This window comes from Pelophylax lessonae (genome assembly GCF_965119305.1).
Source record: "Pelophylax lessonae genome assembly, chromosome: 10".
In the NCBI taxonomy this organism is placed as follows: Eukaryota; Metazoa; Chordata; class Amphibia; order Anura; family Ranidae; genus Pelophylax; species Pelophylax lessonae.
In genome coordinates this window covers 195,310,561-195,328,945 of record NC_138777.1, presented here as the reverse complement: position 1 = coordinate 195,328,945, position 18,385 = coordinate 195,310,561, and positions in this window count along the sequence as shown.

The following is an 18,385-nucleotide window of genomic DNA, read 5'->3' as shown; positions in this document are numbered from 1 at the left end:
GGGAGGTATTGACACAGAGTAATGTGTATTCAGGGCTCGTTAGACAACCATTGTTCTGTGTCTGACTATTGTGTACATTGATTGCCCCCTGGGGCTTCTGTCTCCTTGCATTGGTCAAAGTTATCTGACCAATCACTACTGACTCATTTTCAAGCCCTCATTTGCATGGATATTCCACTTTCTGTATAAAGTGTGCTGTGTTCTTCCAATAAATGGCTTCCTGCTTGAACTTACATACAGCCTGCTTGGTGTTTGTTCTAATGGATTCCGAACGGCACATAGCTGTAGTTCGGATCCCGGATCCTTGGTTGACCGAACCATCAGACGATGTGATCTGCAAGCTGACTGACTAGAAACAGAGGAGTGTCGGGAGAGCGGACAGGGCGAGCAAGGGTCTCGTCACAACCCATATAGCATGGATATAAACAAATATATTTCATGTACTGTAACTTCTCATGTGGTGCTAAAGGATATCCACCACTTGGAATGAATCCAGTGATTTTTAACGTATCTTTAACAAGATGGAATATAATAGGAATGTCAGGCTTCAATTATACAGGGGGGAGGAATTTCTCCAGCAATCTGTTGCTTTCTCTCTGGCCAGATAAGCAAGGTTTCCCCTTTTTTTTGCTCACCAACACACCGCTAAATGTCATTGGCCGATCATGGTGTGACAGCCCACACATCCAGACAGCAAGAGAGTTGCACAGGTGACTATTTCTCTGCACTGTATAGTGATCCTGTTCTGATGCCCTTAATTGCCAATTCCTTAAGCTCGAGGAGTTGTATTTATTTCAAGTGCTTGTCATAGAAATCTGCTTAGAGCAGAATCACTTGTGTACCTGAAAGGAGGAGAGCTCTCATGTAAATTCTACTTGGCACAAAAAGTGAGGGGCTTATCAATTTAAATTGAGTGGAATGTGTTAAAATGACAAGTCTAGCTGACCTGACTGAACTTGTGTTTTTCTCTTTCTCTTGCAATGTTCAAAGAGATGCTCAAGACCGAATTTCGCAATGGTGAAACTTGACACTAAAAGAAGCATCTTTAACAACCTCTTTGAGGTATCATGTGAGGCTCAGGCCTCCCCTTCTTCTCTCTCACATTGTGTCTTGAATGGAAGCTAGATTAAGTTGTCATTGTATATTGTAACAGAACACTGAAACTCCCAACTTTGTAAGGATAGCTTGAGACTAGAGTTGAGCGGACACCTGGATGTCCGTGTTCGGTGGGTCCGGCCAAACTTGAAAAAAAAGTCCGGGTCCGTGACCCAGACTTTTTCCGAACTTGACCCGGACACTGAACCCCATTGAAGTCAATGGGGACCCGAACTTTCAGGCACTAAAATGGCTCTAAAAAAACAATGGAAAGGGCTAGAGTGCTGCAAATGGCAGCAAAATGTTTTATGTCATGGTCAGCAGCAGGCTATGAAGGGAAAAAAAAAAATTCCCCTTTAACCACTTGCCGACCGCCGCACGACTATCTACGTTGGCGGTCAGCCCCTCACAGGCAAACTGACGTAGGTCTACGTCGCTTGCTTGTGAGGGTCTAGGGAGCGAGCGCGCACCCCCGGAGGCGCGCTCCCGCGTGGTCACGGACCCCCCCGCGCGTGTGACCGGCGGACCCGATGTCCGCCGGTCACTCTGCGATCGGCAGGGGAGAGGGAGAAAGTCAGGCGGCTTGTGTAAACAAGCTGCCTGTCATTCTCCCCTGTGTATGATTGATGATCATACGGTTCTACTATGTAGAACCGTTGATCACCGTTCATACAGCTGAAGCCACAGCCAATCACAGTAGAAAGCACGCCCCTAGGGACACACATAGCCCCTCCCTTTCAAAAAAAAAGTTAACCCCTTCACTGCCAGTGTATTTTTACAGTAACAGTGCATATGTATAGCACTGATTACTGTAGAAATGTCACTGGTAACCCCAAAAGTGTCAAAAATGTTAGTCAAGGGTCCGATCTGTCCGCCGCAATGTCGCAGTACCGCAAAAAAATCGCAGATCGCCGCCATTACGCGTTAAAAAAAAAAACAACAAAAATGACAAAAATCTTTCCCTTTGTTAGTAAACGCGATAACTTTTGCGCAAACCAATCAAAATACGCTTTTTGCGATTTTTTTTACCAAACATAGGTAGCATAAAACAAATTGGCCGAAAATGTTAAAAAATTTTGATTTTTACATTTTTTTGGGGGGAATTTCATATAAAAAAATGTGAAAAATATTGCTATTTTTGCAAAATTTACGCAATTTTTTTGTTTATAGCGCGTGATCAAAAAATCGCACAGGTGATCAAATACCACCAAAAGAAAGCTCTGTTTGTGGGAAAAAAAGGACGCCAAATTCGTTTAGGTACAGCGTCGCACGACCGCGCAATTGTCCGTTAAAGTCACGCAGTGCCGAATCGCAAAATACCCCCTGGTCGTTTAGCAGCCAAATCCTCCGGGGCTTAAGTGGTTAAATTTGTAATTTTTAAATAGCAGATTAGAACAGCAATCTGTAGTAAAATATAGCTGAACGCTGCACACAACAGACTGATAAAAATATTTTTTTTTCTCCCTCCTCCTCCTCCTCCTCCTCAGTGGGCTCAAGTGAGGGCAATAAGATTGTTCACTGCACCACCCCCCACACAGCAAAATCGATGTAGATCGCTAACGGACGATTGTTCTGTCCTGTGTCTCCTAATCTCTCCCTGCCTACTCTCTCCAGCCTGTCCCTAAAATGCTTTTCTATCTTTCCCTGCCTACACTCCGACCTGTCCCTACATTGTTTACTAACAGCCACAATGTTTTTTTTCCTGTCTCTGTCCCTAATCAGCAGCAGCCAGCACCGTTGTGTGTGCTCTCTCCCTATACTAGAACAGACTGATGCGCACCGCGCTGTGTCTCTAGCTTATAAAGACCTGGGTCACATGCTTCAGCTGGCCAATCACAGCCATGCCATTAGTAGGCATGGCTGTGATGGCTTCTATGGCAACACTTGTTGATTGGCTGGTGAAACCGCGCCATTAAAACCGCTTCATTACATACAAAACAGGAAATAAAATTACCGAACACGGATTTTAAACCCGAATATACAGTAAAGTTAATACAGTCCGTGTTCGCTCAACCCTACTTGAGACGTCTCTCCAAATTGCGCCATGAAGCTTGTTGCTAAAATGGTTACCATCACTATAATTTTAGAAACCTAAGTTTTCAGGGTGGTTATTTGAGAATGGATGTCAACTGTACTCATTTATCTAACTCCAACCCAAAGTTCTTGTTTTTTGCACAACCTGGCAGCAGTAACTGGATCCAGCTTGCTGACTTGGCTTAAGATGCAGGGGCGGACATCACTCTGCATAGGGGCAGAAGGATCATGGATGATCTCCTATATGTAGTGCTACCCCCGGAGATGCCATTTAATAGATAGATCCTTCTGTCCTGGCTAGTAATTACCTGTCCTGTACCTGAACCCGACCAACACACCTGAAACTGTTGATTGAGCAAAAGTCCTGGATGGCAAATGCAATACAGACAAGTTAGAACATTCTCCAATACTGGGAAGGGGAAAAATTGTGGGACTTTACATGAGACTCATGCCCAACTGAGTCTCCATCCCTGTTGCATGAAAGCAAAAACAAGACAATAAACAAAATTGGAACTTTATATGAGGTGTGACCAGCTGTAAAATTCTCTGGATGTTACACGATCCCTGATACAGCTGATACCTAATTGTAAGCCACACCTTTGGATAGGTTTTTATGGTATATATGGTACATGTATGTATTAGTTTTACTGTTATTCATGAATATATTATTTATTCTAGATAATTGACTATGCATACTCCTGATGAAGTGAATTCACGAAACGCGTAGAGTCTAACATAGGCAATCCATTTATTACCAGTTTTTTATTTGTATTTTAGGACCGTATTATAATTGTATCAGACTGTACCAGATTTACATTGTACCTTTTTGTATGATTGTCTTGGACCATTTACACCCATTTGTGTATCATTTGTGTCTATCCCATTACCATGGGTTTACATGATTCTGTGAACACTTTAGTTTTACTGTCAATTGGTCTACAGACTTTTAATAAACAGATGTATTATTACTCTTCTGGTCTTTCTCATCACGCAATTACACATTTTTTTTTTACAGCTGGTCACACCTCATATAAAGTCCCAATTTTGTTTATTGTCTTGTTTTTGCTTTCATTCTCCAATACTGGTCCAAACAATTACAGGTGGGATAAATCACAGCACAGTGGACAGATGACTCTGAAGAGGAACGGCTTGTCTACTAATTCCAGTCTCTGATTTACTTATTAGTCAGCTGAGGGTTACCTACTCAGTCTTGCCAGTACTGGGGCCCTTTTTCTCTTGGTGGAACCCTTAAGGAGGCCATAGATGACATGACTTTCTTCCCTGCAACCAGAGGTTGCAGGAAAAATAATAGCTTGATTCCCCCATCAACACAGTCAGTGCTGGGAATCCCTCTTACAGAGCAATTGTGTTTTCCCAATGGTCCCCAATGGGAGAACACAGTGATAATTGCCAGCAGCTATAGCCGCTGTTAATATTCGCATGTAAAAATCTGGCATGCTGGTTGTACTCAAGTCGATCAATGAATCAATTTGGGTGCCATCGGCCAGCCCATAGATGTTTAGAATCTCAACCAGTCCCTGCTGAACCAGTCGAGATTCACAACATCTCTGGTCGGTTTTACTCCCAGCTGAGAGTATCCACTTGAAGAAACTGTCCATAGCAGTCCCCTTTGGCAGACAGTAGTAACACTTGAGCAAACAGAAGCCAATAGACACACATTAGTGGCCCATAAACCTCTCACCACACTGACTTACAGATAAAGTCATACTTGACACAGTCTGCTTCTCAACGGCCTCTTCAATGGAGGGATGTGGATGTAGAGTAGGCTCAGGAACCTCTGAATTGATGAAGGCTTCTAGGTGAGGACAGTGTCTTGGTGATCTTTGTCTTGTGGCTCTGCCCTATGCTGTCTTCCACTGAAGTTCCCTGCAACTTGGTTTTCACTACAGCATCCTTGTGTTCTCCCTCCTTTCCTGCAATATAGGAACAGCAGCACATTACATAGCAGCTCCACGTGCTGCTCTCTCCCTGCAGCTTGGTGACACAGCAGAATGTGTCCCAGGCTCTTGGAAGACTCAGCTTAGGCACAACACACCACAGGACCATGTGTAGCTCCCACCTCTCCTTTTGCTCAGCCTCTGAACTCTCCAAACTGTCACCCCCAGCAGAATCTGCTGACATGTCTTGTATCCTTTTGCAGCCAGGTACAGTCTATTTTCTCCACTGCAAGTCTTGCTCTTCTCTAGCAGCAATGCAAGTAGAGAAGGAAGTCGAGAGGAATCTAGTTCCTCTATGGTTTTCTCGGTCACAGGGAGGTAGCTATCTGATTGGATGCTGGCATCCTATGTGACTTTGGTGGCCATCTTAGGTCAGGCAGAGTCTATTTAGCAAGTGGCTAGAGTAGGTAAAGGTCATCCGCCTGTCTGGGACAGTGCTTAGTGTTAGGGAAAGGTTCAGGAGAAGGGAAAATGCAGGGAATTGCTATCCTTCCTGGAAGCCTCTGCATTTGGAGGCAGACTGGCCAGGCCATGTTCTGCCCCTCAAGACTCTGTCAGCACCTTTGATCCACCACTCTATTGTTGCTTTGCTATCATAATTTGTGAGTGTCACCAGTCTGGTTGCCTTCCTGCCAGTCTTTTTTGTATTGCTGGAATTCTGTTACAATACATTCTTGTTACTGCACTTGGACTCTGTTTGTTCTCTGCCCACTGCATCTTGCTGCACCTTCCCACACTTTCCTCCAGATTCACGGCAATCAGCAGCAGCCTCATGCCCCCAATCCATGCTTCTGGCATACTTTTCTGTCCTCAAGTTCTCAGTCCTGTTCCCCCATGCTCACTCCAGCCTGACTACCCTGTTTCGGGTCTGGTGGGTGCTACAGTCCTGAATGCAGCAACCACCAATCACATTCCCCCCGTCTCTTCGCTAGTGGTACGCAAAGTTCTAGGCAGGCAGTCAAAGTCCTCTTCTGCTCTCCTCTCTCCCTGCTATGTCCATTACTGAAGGCATGGAGTAACAAACGGTGTCAGGTGTTTTTCAGTTTATTTTTTTCTAACGCAACCACAGTCTGCGTAGGGAAGCCTGTCCTCTGTCGGCATGCTACAGATTGGTACCCTTACTCTCTCTGGGGAAACAGTTATCTCTTTGCAGAGGTCTGACATACCCCCTGTTGAATTAGACCTACAGGTCAGCAGCTGTGGCTCTGACTCAAGCAGGGACTTTTTGGACCTCTGTAAAGAGATTGCTTCCACGTAATTAAGGGTCCTTCTGTGCAGCATACTGTAAGGGGACAGTTTTCTACTTTGGCTGTTGCTAATTTTTAAACAAACATAACTGAAAAAAGGTGTACGTTTTTAATTTGATGCACCTGGAAAGTGTTTAGGTAATTTAAACCAAAGGTTCAATTAGGCTTTATTATCTATAGGACATAATACTGTAGACTGTTGATCTAGAGCAGGGATGTCAAACTCAATTTCATTGAGGGCCGCATCAGCATTATGGTTGCCTTTAAAGAGCCCGTTGTATCTGTAAGACTATATAAATTTACCCAGGGCTTTTTGTCTAAGAAAATAGGTGCAGGAACTCAACCACGTCCTCCCCTGATGAACTGCATCGAGTGGAGAATGTGGCCAAATTGTACTGAACAGTGGGAGGGTCTTAAAGGGGCAATAAATACCAGTAGTGCATCATATGCAGAGTTGAGGGGTGCCCTATGTATAGAGTTTAACTTCTGTTTTCTATACTATGTATAGAGTGCAAGGTTCAGGTGTGTGCTGCATACAGAATGCAGGGTTGAGGAGTGCGCTATATACTGTATAGAGTGCAGGGTTTAGGAGTGTGCTATGCACAATGTGCAGAGTTCAGCTCTCTTGGCTGTCCACATCTAACTTCCACCCCTCCTTGCCTCTGATCTCTGCACCATCCCCCCCCCCCCAAGGTTTTCTCGTATCTCACCCACCTGGCCCGTCTCTAGTATCTCCTGGCAGTGTGGGCAGCTCTGTCCCTCTCTCTCACTTGCAGAAAGATCATTGGTTGAAATCTGTGAAGTCGGAAACAGATGGGAATCACAGTGCAGCTTACCACATGATGCCCACACTGCACCTGCCTTTCAAATCTTCCTTTTCCCTGCCATGAGTGCAGGGCAGGCAGGAATCTGTGAGAATTTCCACCAGGTTTCAGCTAAAAAAAAGCCCTGGGCGTGAGGACCACATGAAATTACCTGGAGGGCCGCAATCAGCCCACCGGCCTTGTGTTTGACACATGTAATCTAGAGAATAGACAATTGCCTTTGGGAATCATGATGGAATATTGCAAACTAAAGTGATTGTAAAACAACCCATTCAGTTTAAAATAGAAATGAAAGGCAAAACATTTGTGTATAGATATGAAAGAAAACTTTATAGATATTGTTTTCCCCTTTTTTATAAGTGATCACACTCCCTCTGTTCTTAGGTGCTTAAGAGCTGGGGGGAGGAGAAGCAGCAGCACACAGAGCTTCCCAGTGAATGGCAGTGCTGCAGGGGCATGTCAGGACAAGTCTGGGGGAGGGCATACTGAGTTCCCAACATAGCTAAAGAACTGACCATGGTGTGTTCTCCTGCTTAGCGTGGTCAGTTTTTAAAGGGGAAGCAGAGGGACTGTCAGGAACATCAGGGATTTCACATAAATGAAGCAATACAAAGAGAACAGGAGACTTTCTCATACAAGTACATGGTACAGCAGACACATATCAGGAATATGAAGTGTTGGGATAACAAAGGCTTCAAACCATGCTTTTTTAGGGGATCTTTGCTTTATCTGGATGAGTTGCTGGCTTATGGTTATGAAGATGCAGGTTTTCTATTTATTTTGTCTTTGGGTTGACCCTTTACAACCTAGCTATAATACATTGCAGAATGCTGCAGAATAAAGGTGACCATACACTATCCCACAGGTCTCCAAACTTACTAAACAAGAGGCCAGTTTACTGTCTTTCATTTAGTAGGGAGGGCAGATTGTGGACAACTGGAGTAGAAAATATCTCGACCCCCAAAGGAGTAAACAATGTCTCAGGCTTGGGGGTCAGTGGAAGTAAAAAAAACATTACAAAGCACCTGTGGTTAGTAGGAGGGGGAATAGTCCCCCATCATTGGTTTTCGTGGGAGGAATAGTGACCCATTGTTGTTATTAGTGGAAGAATAGTGCCCCATTGTTGGTGTCACTGAGAGGAATTATGCCCCATTGTTAGGTGCCATTGGGAGGAATTCTGGTTTATCACTGGTATTTGTGGGAGGATTAGTGCCCCCTCATTAGAATTAGTGGGAGGAAATAGAGCCCCATTGTTGATGTCATTGGGAGGCATTATGCCCCATCATTGGTGTCAGTGAAAGGAATAGTGTCCCATTGTTGGTATTCGTGAACGGAATGGTGTCCCATTGTTGGTGTCAGTGAAAGGAATAACATCCCATCATTGGTATTCGTAGGAGGAGTAGTGCTCCATTGTTGGTGTCATTGTGAGGAATAGTGTTCCATTTTTGGCATCAGTGGGAGGAATAGCATCCCATCATTGGTACCAGTGGGAAGATTAGTGTCCCATCATTGGTCTTAGTGAGAGGAATAGTGCCCCATTGTTGGTATCATTGGGAGGAATAGTGTCTCATTATTGGTATTAGTAGGAGCATAAGTGCCCCATTGTTGGTATCGTTGGAAGGAATAGTGTCCCATCATTGGTATTAATAGGAGGATAAGTGCCCCATTGTTGGTATCGTTGGGAGGAATAGTGTCCCATCATTGGTATTAGTGAGAGGAATAGTGCCCCATTGTTGGTATCATTGGGATGAATAGTGTCCTATCATTGGTATTAGTGAGATGAATAGTGCCCCATTGTTGGTACCATTGGGAGGAATAGGGTCCCATTATTGATATTAGTAGGAGGAATAGGGCCCCATCATTGATATTAGTAGGAGGAATAGTGTCCCATCATTGGTATTAGTGGGATGATTAGTGCCCCATCATTGGTATTAGTAGGAGGAATAGTACCCCATTGTTAGTGTCAGTGGGATGAATTATACTCAAGTGTTGGTGTCTGTGAAAGGAATAGTGTCTCATTGCTGGTATTATTGGGAGGAATAGTGCCTTATTGTTGGTGTCACTGGGAGGAATTTTTCCCTATTGTTGGTGTCAATGGGAGAAATAGTGTCCCATCACTGGTGTTAGTGGGAAGATTATTGCCCCTTTCTGGTGTCATTAGGGGGGGAATTATGTCCCATTGTTGGTGTCAGTTAAAGGACTAATGCCCCAAGGACAAGCAAAGAGCTGCATCCAGCCACAGTTTTGAGACCACTGCACTGTACAATCTGATCTCCTTTAGATCTACCATCACTGTTTTATGTATTCATTTATTTCAGGTACTGTCAATTTACGCAGCTCTTTACATATACATGTAGTATGAGGGCCTGCCTTAATAGAAACAAATTGAATAGGTTGTTTAGGTTTTGGTCTTCATGAAGTTTTGGTAAATCTAAAGCAGATTGTACAGAAATGGTACAATCAGATTGTATAGTGTATGGCCAGCTTACTATATTTAGGGAGGGGACATAGGCACCAGCAGCTATTTTGGCCATCCATTGCTTGTAAATGTAAATCTGCAATATCATTGGATCGGGCCCTTAATTGCAGCAGCGAGCAATCTTTATTTGGTTTATAAAAGAACAGTGCGTGACAAAGTTCATAACATATGCATAGTGTACATCAACATTATAACTAAGCAGAAATCGTACATTTTTGTTGCAAGGCTATAGATCTTTAAATGACATTTTTTTGGAATACTAACAGATGCATACTTCGGACAAGTTCATCCACAGTGCACAGTGATAAATGCTTTCCATATGTATACTATTATTTATTTATGTTTTATTTTTAGTGTCTGATGTTCCCTTACCACTTTGTCTTTGGCATGTTTGTGAGATCTCACAGTCACAAGAATACTGTACTTCTGCATTGAGACAGATGGCATTCTAGCTGCTGCTGTGTGAAGCTTGTGTCTTCTGGCTCCCCCTAGTGGGCACAGCGCTGCTCTCCGCTGGCAGAAATTTAGTAAGGTCATTTAAGTGGATAACATATTCTGTCAAGTGGCAGATTCCAGCACTGGCTGCAACTCTTCCTCATGTTACAGAGCTCAGCAACATATCTCCCTGGTGTCTATAAAAGCCTAAAGACGATAGGGGCATAAAATCAATAGATTTACCATAGTGTGATCATTTCAGAGCTTCTTAGTGTAAGCCGATAGGGCGGACTTCTATTTCATGTCTAATTTTAGTGCAAACAAATATTTACAGAAGGGCTATTAATATTGTCATAAATTTGCTAAGAAGGGAAAATAGACATACAGAAAATAATGGAATTGATGGGGACGGTGCATAATTGTGGTTCTTTTAAGGTTTCTGTGTGGTTGAATTATAATTTTCCATCCTTTATTTATTTGCTGGGTGGGTTAGTAATAATAATAATAGTAATAGTAAATACAATACACATTAATACACTGGAATCAGAGGGCCCTGCTCTTTAGGGCTTACAATCTAAGAGATTATTATTATTATTATTATTATTATTATTATTTAATATTATTATTTTTTAGGACTTACATATTGCCAGTGTTGACTTATGTGTTTGCACAGTACTTTACAAAAGAAATAAAATAAGGGAGACAGTGCAGTTAAATTAATTACAAATACAATACAAGAGGGAACCTAATAATAATAATAATAATAATAATTGTAATATTAGTATTGCTATCATTATTATTATTTAATATTTATATATCACCCCACAGCTTGCATAGCACCTTACAATACAAAAGGAGACAGCATGACTACAATACAATATAATATAAGACTATAAGAATACCAATTAAATGCAGGAGGATTTGGAAGGCTGCGTGGAGCTTACAATCTAAAGGGGAGGGTGGGTAGTACAAAAAGTAAGAATAATGCATCCTTTATTTTTTAATCTATGTTATTTATGTATTTATTTATTTTGTTGGGTAGCATAATAATAATAATAATAATAATAATAATAATAATAATAATAATAATAAAAAATAGAAATATGTTATTTGAATTTTTTGCTGGGTAACATAATAATAATAATAATAATAATAATAATACATCATTTTCTTATTTAGTGGCCCTTGGGAATCAGCGTGAAAACAATTGGCACTGCATAAATCCTGAATATTATTAGTATTATTATTATTAATAATAATAATAATATTAATAATAATAACAACAATATCTTATTCGTTTTTTTTTATTTGCTGGAGAGTATAATAATGTTAATAATAATAATAATAATAATAATAATTATAACACTCTTTTATTTGAATTCTTTTTTTTGGGGCGGCTGGATAGCATAATAATACTAATACTAATACTAATAATAATAATTATATATATATATATATATATATATATATATATATATATATATATATATATATATATATATATATATATATATATATATATATATATATATATATGTATATATATATATTTTTTTGTTATTTTTTATTGGCCCTTGGGAATCAGTGTGAAAACAATTGGCACTACATAAATCCTGAATATTATTATGCTTATTATGATTATTATTATGATTATTATGATGATGATGATTATTATTATTAATAATAATAATAATAATAATAATAACAATATTTTATTCGATTTTTTATTAGTTTAATAATGGTATTATTATTAATAATAATACTAATAATAATAATAATAATAATAATAATAATAATAAGGTTAATAATAATAATACATGCATTATTTGATTTGTGCTTGGGAAAGACTGTGAAACATTTGGCACTACATAAATCCTGAATATTATTATTATTAATATTAGTAGTAGTATTAACATTAATAATAATGCATCCTTTGATAGAGGGACTGTGATAGAGATGTAAGCTGATCTGCGCATGCGGGACTCAGTTTACAAGTTGGAGAATAATAAGCTGGATGATAATAATAAAGAGCTTGCCTGCTGGCTGTTTGTAACAACAGAACTTTAGTTTTGCTTTAACATTTTAGTTTTCAATATATCTCTGTTTCACCAAAAATGGGGGAGAACGGGTTGGGACTTTGAGTGAGAAGAGACTAGCAGCTAATATGGTGGTGTATTACAATAACAATTTATTTGAAACGTAGGTAAGCAAAGCATTTTGCATAGAAAATAATATGAGTTGTAGACAAGAGCCAATATTACATAGACAGCAGGTAGATGGGTAATACATGGGTAGATGGGTGATACATGAGTAGATGGGTAATACATGTGTAGATGGGTGATACATGGGTAGATGGGTATTACATGAGTAAATGGGTGATATATGGGTAGATGGGTAATACACGGGTACACGGGTACAAATAATAGCACCATTACATAAATACAGAGAGGTGAAGCATATAAAAGTAGTATGACTGCATCAAAGAAAGCTTGACGCGTTTCATGCGCTAAACACACTGCCTAAGGATCAGAGGCGGGACATAGGTAAAACAGCTGAAGGTATGAAGTGGGACTGACGATGGAGGGTAACTGAAAAATATGTATCCAACCCGGGAGCTGTGGGAGCATAGCCAACGGCAGTCCAGGGCACAACTAGGGTCCCCTCCAAACGGGGGTCCCCAATGAAAGGTATACAAATATACATGCAGCAGCAATGGGCATTGTCTGTAAAATAAAAAAAGTAGAATAAACAATATGTAAAGTATTGAAATTTTGCTGCTTGCAGGAGATGGAGAGGCTGCAGACACGGTGCAGGGGCTGAGGGCATGGTGCAGGAGATGCAGGGGCTGCGGACATGGTGCAGCAGATGCAGGGGCTGCGGACATGGCAGGAGATGCAGGGGTTGTGGACATGGCAGAAGATGCAGGGGCTGCAGACATGGTGCAGGAGATGCAGGGGTTGTGGACATGGCAGAAGATGCAGGGGCTGCAGACATGGTGCAGGAGATGCAGGGGTTGCGGACATGGTGCAGCAGATGCAAGGGCTGCAGACATGGCAGGAGATTCAGGGGTTGCGGGCATGGTGCAGGAGATGCAGGGGCTGTGGACATTGTACAGGAGATGCAGAGCCTGGGGGCATGGCGCAGGAGATGCAGGGGCTGTGTGCATGATGCAGGGGCTTCAGACATGGTACAGGAGATGCAGGGGCTGTGGACATTGTACAGGAGATGCAGAGCCTGGGGGCATGGCGCAGGAGATGCAGGGGCTGTGTGCATGATGCAGGGGCTTCAGACATGGTACAGGAGATGCAGGGGCTGCGGGCATGGTGCAGGGGCTGCAGACATTGTACAGGAGATGCAGAGGCTACGAGCATGGTGCAGGAGGTGCAGGGGTTGCGGACATGGTACAGGAGATGCAGGGGCTTCAGGCATGATGCAGGGGCTGCGGGCATGGTGCAGGAGATGCAGGGCTGTGGACATGGTACTCAAGATGCAGGGGCTGAGGACATGGTACAGGAGATGCAGGGGCTGCAGGCATGACGCAGGGGCTGTGGGCATGGTGCAGGAGATGCAGAGCTGTGGACATGGTACTGAAGATGCAGGGCTGTGGACATAGTGCAGGAGATGCAGTGCTGCGGGTTTGGTACAGGAGAATCTCCTGTACCCGGTATCCCAGTAGGCCAGTCCAGCCCTGTCGAGAGCCACTACTCTGTCAATTCATACACAGAGCATGGCTTGGCCCCGACCCGCACTCTCTCCTCATTGGCTCACTGGCTGTGATCGATATAGGCTTCCACTACTGTGTCAGCCAATGAGGAGGAAGAGAACCCAGGACAGCCGCTGCTCTTGTGCACAACATTGGATCAAGATGGTTCTCGGGTAAGTATTGGGGGGGGGGGAAGTTGGCTGCACACAGAAAGTTTTTCATCTTCATGCATAAAATGCATGAAGGTAAAAAAGCTTCAGCCTTTAGAACAACTTTAATAGAGACCAGTACACACTGTAGAGGGATGTGCTTTGTTCATTGTTCATGTCTGAATGTTTACAACCACTATAAAGCAGCCAATCAGAAATCAACTTTCAACCAGAATAATGAAAACAGGTTGCTATCCAATCCAATACTTTATTTTTTGACATAGGAGGACCTTAAACTCACCACACATTATAATCTGATTGAACAGCTTCCGTAAAATGGTATTAACCCCCAAATCATCAACGTAATATATTGCAGCTTATCTGTCATTACATGTGGTGGCTGCATTCCTTTTTTTTTCTTAGGCTTTTTCCCTCTGTTTTCACTTGGTGATCTGGCCAGTAACACACGTCCTGTATTCAAGTGTCCTCACTCTGGATTAAGAAGCACAGGAGGAACAGCAGACAGCAGCATTGTCGTTCTGCAGGGAGGGTAGTATTAAATGACTCGCAGATTTAAAGTGATTGTAAAGTCAGAAGGTTTTTTCATTCTATGCATTAAGATAAAAAGCCTTCTGTGTGCAGCAGCCTCCCTAATACTTACCTGAGCCCCATCTCTATCCAGCGATGTTGCAGGAGTTTCTCAGCTGCCCGGGACTCCCCTCCTCATTGGCTGAGACGATTGGCTCCTGCTGCTGCCAATAAAAGTCAGTCAGCCAATCCGGAGAGAGAGGGGACGGGCTGGGTTGTGGGTTCATTGTCTGAATGGACACAGGAAGCTGTGGTGCCCTCATAGCAAGTTGCTTACTGTGGGGGACACCCAACAGGAGGGAGGGGCCAGGAGAGCCGAAGAGGGACAAGAGAAGAGGAGGATCTGGGCTGCAAAACCGCTTCACAGAGGAGGTAAGTATAACATGTTTATTATTTACCCACTTACCGACCAGCCACTGCAGTTATACGGTGGCAAGTCAGCAGGTTCCATGAATCACCGTACCTGTACGGCGGTTCACGGGAGCCATCCTGGGGGCGAGCATGCACGCCCACTCGCCAGCTGGGAAGCTGAGCCACGGACCGGCGGCCACGATCGCTCCCCGTGAAGAGAGAGCGGCACATTGCTGTAGTAAACACAGCAGACCGTTGTTCTCTCAGGAATCAATGCAGAGCATCTGTGATCCTCATATTTAGGATCACAGGTCTCTGTATTGATTTCACAAGCCCATCCCCCCACCCCACAGTTAGAAAACACCCCCTAGGCTCACATTTAACCCTTTGATCGCCCCTGAGTTAACCCCTTCCCTGCCAGTGTCATTATTACAGTAACAGTGCATATTTTTAGCACTGATTACTGTAGTAATGTCACTGGTCCCCCCAAAAGTGTCAAAAATGTCAGTTAGGGGTCCAATCTGTCCGCCGCAATGTTGCAGTCCCGCTAAAAATCGATGATCGCCGCCATTACTAGTAAAACATTTAAAAAAAAATGACAAATTTTTCCCTTAGTTTGTAGACGCGATAACTTTTGTGCAAACCAATCAAAATATGCTTATTGGGATTTTTTTTTTTAACCAAAAATATGTAGCAGAATACAAATTGGCTCTAAAATTATGAAAAAAAAATATTTTTTAATTTTTTTGGAATGTTTTATAGAAAAATATTGTTTTTTTTTTTTTATTTCAGAATTGTCGCACTTTTTTTGTTTATAGCACGAAAAATAAAAAACACACAGGTGATCAAATACCACCAAAAGAAAGCTCTGTTTGTGGGAAAACATGACATCGATTTTATTTGGGTACAGCGTCGCACGACTGCGCAATTGTCCGTTAAATTAATGCAGTGCTGATTTGCAAAAAATGGCCTGGTCATTACGGGGGAAAATCTTCCGGTCCAGAAGTGGTTAAAAAAAAAAAGAGACTTTACAATCACTTTAAAAACGGTAACAAATCGAAGCCAAACTCCAGCTAACACTTTATAATCGGTTAAAGCTAAATGTTTTATTTTCTTCTAGGATAAAGGTTTTACATGAATAAAATCTGATGATAAATAAAAGCGGATAAGCACCCCTGTTAGTGGTATATGGTAAACTTATACATCTCCAGGACAGCTTGATCTGTTGAAAAACAACAGACTTACTGGCAGGATCACCAGATGAAAATAGAAGAAAGAAAGCCTAAAAAAGAAAATGAATGCAGCCATCACATCTAAGAATTGGTAAGCTGCAATATAATAACTGTTTGTTTTTGCAATTATTACCGCTTTAAAGTGACCATACACTATGCAATCCAATTGTGCAATCAACTCTGGTCTCGTTTGACACAAAGTGAATAGATTGTTCAGCTTTATCCATCTATTATTCCCCGAAGATGAAACAGCGCTCAAACCGACCCGATGTGGGGTGTATGGCTTCAGCCTTCTGACAGGCTTCACCCCGCCCACGGGGGCGTGGTCACAGAGAACCACCTTTGTGAGCGGGACGAAACGTGTCAGAGAGTGTGGCAAGAGCAGCGCTGGTTGAGGTCATACACCGCCATTACATCGGGTCGGTGTCTCATCTTCTGGATTGGTGCATTTAGACACTCGTTCCCGAGTTCTGAGCACCGGCAGAGAGATCCTAAAGCCTCGAGCTTCAAGCAGTGCTATAAGATTCTCATGTCCACCAATTACATCGTTATGGTAACTGTATACAGAGATTGTACAATCAGATTGTATAATGTATGACCAGCTTTGGATCTGTAGATAAAGGGGCATGCCTGACTATGATACGTATAGAAATTGATAGGATAGATTAGGGAGGTCCTCATATTTTGTTAAATCTAAAAGATTGAACAATCAGATTGTAATGTGTATGGTGACACTTAGGCTATGTTGGTGCAGAGAGTTAACATTAACACTTTAATGCTGCTCCAGACCATATGTCAAGGATTGCAAATGAACTTACTCGCCTTATCTATCAGGGGTAAATGAAGCACACCTCCTTCGTGTCTTTTTCTTTTTTTTCCAGCAGTGACAGATTGTTGGACGTAGCGGGAGGGATCTCTCACCTGATAGGCTGATCGCTTTTTAATGATTGCAGTGAAAGGAGAGGTCAAATCATTCAGCAAGGTCACAGGGAAATGGTTGGCTGATGCAGCACCTCTTGGGAGGTGGAAGTGGTAATCCCATTTCTGCCTGGACAGCCTGACTGCCAAAGAGGTTCTGCAGCAGCTGGGTCTGATCTGTGAATGACACTTCACCAGTAACCGGATTTTTATCTAAGACCTGATTGCTTCTGCCCATATACAGAGGGATCTGTCACAGATAATGCCGACAGTCCAAGTAACTCATTGTTATGGTGGCCATACACATAATGATAAATGATTGATTTCTTATCTGATTGATCTCTCCCAATAGGAATAAGATAAATAGATAGATAGATAGATAGATAGATAGATAGATAGATAGATAGATAGACATCAATGGCCCTATAATGACTATATATATATATATATATATATATATATATATATATATATATATTTATAGATATAGATAGATATAGATATATACTTTATTAATTATAAAAATGTATATATTATTGATTATATTAAATATAAAAATATAAATGTATTACCAAATATATACTAAACTATATATATATATATATTTTATTTTTTATTTTTTTATTATTAATAACATTAATATTATTATTATTATTATTATTATTAATAAATACATTCATGTTATCCCTATTATCGGGTCATTGATAACTTATAATTGTATCTTACAACTATCGATCAAAATCCACTATCCTAAGTGAATGTGCCGTTGTAAAAAAAAAAAAAAAAAAAAATATATATATATATATATATATATATATATATATATATATATATATATATATATATATATATAAATATAAATGTATCTTATTTATATTGTGTATATATGTATATATTACATTTATATTTAATATTAACAATAATATATATAATTTATAATTAAATAAATAATATATAAATTATATATATATATATATATATATATATATATACACAATATAAATAAAATACATTTATATAATATATTAATAACACTATATACATTTTATAAGTATATTATATATATATATATATATATATATATATATATATATATATATATATATATATATATATATATATATATATTACATTTAGATAATATATAAATATTTACATTTATATAATATATACATATTGTATTATTTATTTATTTCATCGATCAGATAATAAACACTAATCACATATGGGCACCGTTACTTAGAGCCTGATTCTCCACCAACCTGCCAGACAATACAACGTGGCACACCCTTCACAAAAACCGAACAATCGCTGTCTGATTGTACAGAGATCTGACACCTATACCGAATGCCTCCAATAACAACGGAGCACA